This window comes from Somniosus microcephalus, unplaced genomic scaffold (genome assembly GCF_052327205.1).
Source record: "Somniosus microcephalus isolate GS21.2 unplaced genomic scaffold, FLI_Smic_1.0 unresolved_chr4, whole genome shotgun sequence".
Taxonomy (NCBI): domain Eukaryota; kingdom Metazoa; phylum Chordata; class Chondrichthyes; order Squaliformes; family Somniosidae; genus Somniosus; species Somniosus microcephalus.
The window spans coordinates 50,874,149-50,876,241 of record NW_028225182.1 but is presented as its reverse complement, the minus strand read 5'-3'; the positions used below and the strand labels follow the sequence as shown (position 1 = coordinate 50,876,241).

General features: G+C 50.5%; 1 long non-coding RNA gene across 1 annotated transcript; it reads left to right on the top strand.

Annotated features, from left to right (window-relative positions):
• The first annotated feature begins 601 nt into the window (after positions 1-601).
• On the top strand, positions 602-1,803 carry LOC147091078 (uncharacterized). The gene is made up of 3 exons (XR_015075300.1): positions 602-717; positions 1,225-1,374; positions 1,463-1,803. It is a non-coding gene; the product is annotated as an uncharacterized LOC147091078 (long non-coding RNA).
• The last annotated feature ends 290 nt before the right edge of the window (positions 1,804-2,093 follow it).

The window sequence follows — 2,093 nt, the reverse complement described above, 5'->3', positions numbered from 1 at the left end:
CAGTCAGTCCCATTCCCCCGCTCTATCCCTGTAGTCCTGCAAGTTTATTTCCCTCAAATGCCTATCCAGTCTCCCCTTGAAAACATTGAGTGTGACCACTTCCATCGGCAGTGAATTCCAGGTCGTCATCACTGTGAAAAAGCTTTTCCTCACGTCCCCTCTATCTCTTACCCAAAATCTTACATCTGTGTCCCCTAGTCCTTGTACCATCAACTCGTGGGAACAGCCTTTCCCCGTCTAGCCTATCCAAACCTGTCATAATCTTGTACACCTCGATCAAATCACCCCCTCAACCTCCTTTGCTCTAATGAAAACAAATCCAGCTTCTCCAACCTGTCCTTGTAGCTAAGATCCCCCCATCCCCGGAACCATTCTGGTAAATCTCCTCTGCACCCCCTCAAGGGCCTTCACATCCTTCCTAAAGTGTGGTGACCAGAACTGGATGCAATACTCCAGTTGTGCCTAACCACTTTATAAAGGCCCCACACAACTTCTCTACTTTTGCACTCAACACCTCCATTTATGTAGCCCAAGATCCCATATGCTTTGCTGACCACTCTCTCTCAACACTGATAGCAATTTCTCAGGACTCCCGCTGATCTATTTTCAGGTGGGCTGCAGTTGAGGGACCCGGCGGAATTTGTTTGTGCTGTGACCGGGGAAACTGCGGAGGTGTCAGGAGAAGGCGGAGTGTTGACTTCAGGCCGAGAGCAACTGGTAGGTACCTCCTGGGGAAGGACCATGTTTAAAGTTAATATAGAATAAATCATTCCTGTGCTCACTGACCTACATTGGCTCCTGGTCTGGCAATGCCTCGAATTTAAAATTCACATCCTTGTTTTCAAATCCCTCCATGGCCTCGCCCCCCCCCCTCCCTCCCTCCCTCCCTCTGTAACCTCCTCCAGCCCCACAATCCTCCTTGAACTCTGCGCTCCTCCATTTCTGGTCTCTTGTGCATCTCCCACTCCCTTCGCCCCACCAATGACTGCTGTGTCTTCAGCTGCCTGGGCCCTGAGCTCTGAAATTCCCTCTCTAAACCTCTCCGCCTCTCTACCTCTTCCTTTAAGATGCTCCTTAAAACCTACCTCTTTGACCAAGCCATTGGTCACCTGCCCTAATAATGTGGCTTGACTCAGTGTCAATTTTTGTCTGAATACGCTCCTCGGGACGTTTTACTACGTTAAAGTCGCTCTATAAATAAATGCAAGTTGTTGTGGATTATAGTGTTGCAATTTGAGGACGACCAATTAAGGAAGGAAGGCGAGATTCAAATGGGACCCCTGGTAATCCTGGCTGCTGATCCTGGAGACCTGGCACCGAGAGTACGAATCGAAAGTCGGAATGTATCCAATGGACAGGAGGCTGCTGAACACAGTAAGGATTGAGCAGTGTCTGGCTTGCTCCAATCTTCCCTCCTCACTGAGGACTAACCAGCCGCTTCTGTTTTTCCTTTCTCCCTCAGATGGTGCGGACATGAGGGTGCTGCTGATTCTGGTGGGAGTGGTGGCGGCTGTGGCTCTGGTGCTGTCTGGGTTGGTGGTGGGAGGGGCTGTGATCTGTGGGGCTTTGACCATCTTCAATCTGTACAACACACTGGCCAAGCCCTCCCTTTAGCCCTGGGAGGATGCAAGCTGGCCGCATTTGCTCAGTGAAGCATTGTCCTGACAAATGCCGGGAGGTGTCATTGGGACAGCAGACACGCTGCTCTGTCGGGGATGTCATTTGACCTGGTCAGTGACCATCAGGCTCTATGTAGAGTGGCAAAGCTGTATTAAAGCTTGCTATAAAATATTTACCAAACTCTGGCTCGATTTTCCTTTTGGGGAGTGGGGTGACTGATCTAGATTGACTCAAATCTGATGGATGTGGTTGGCAGCTTAATGCTTTTCAAAGCTTTATTGCAGGCTGCTTCTTCCAAAACTACCCCCTTCCCTTCTCTCCCCTCTGGCCTGCTGTCTGCCCCACCCACCCCGATATCCGTAAGAAGGTCTATCACCTCCGCACCTAGCTTATGGCTCCTCCGAAACTGATGCTTGGCAGCTGAACCGTGCTGCAATCAGATACCTGGCTCTACTGGAGGCCTTGTTTGAGCG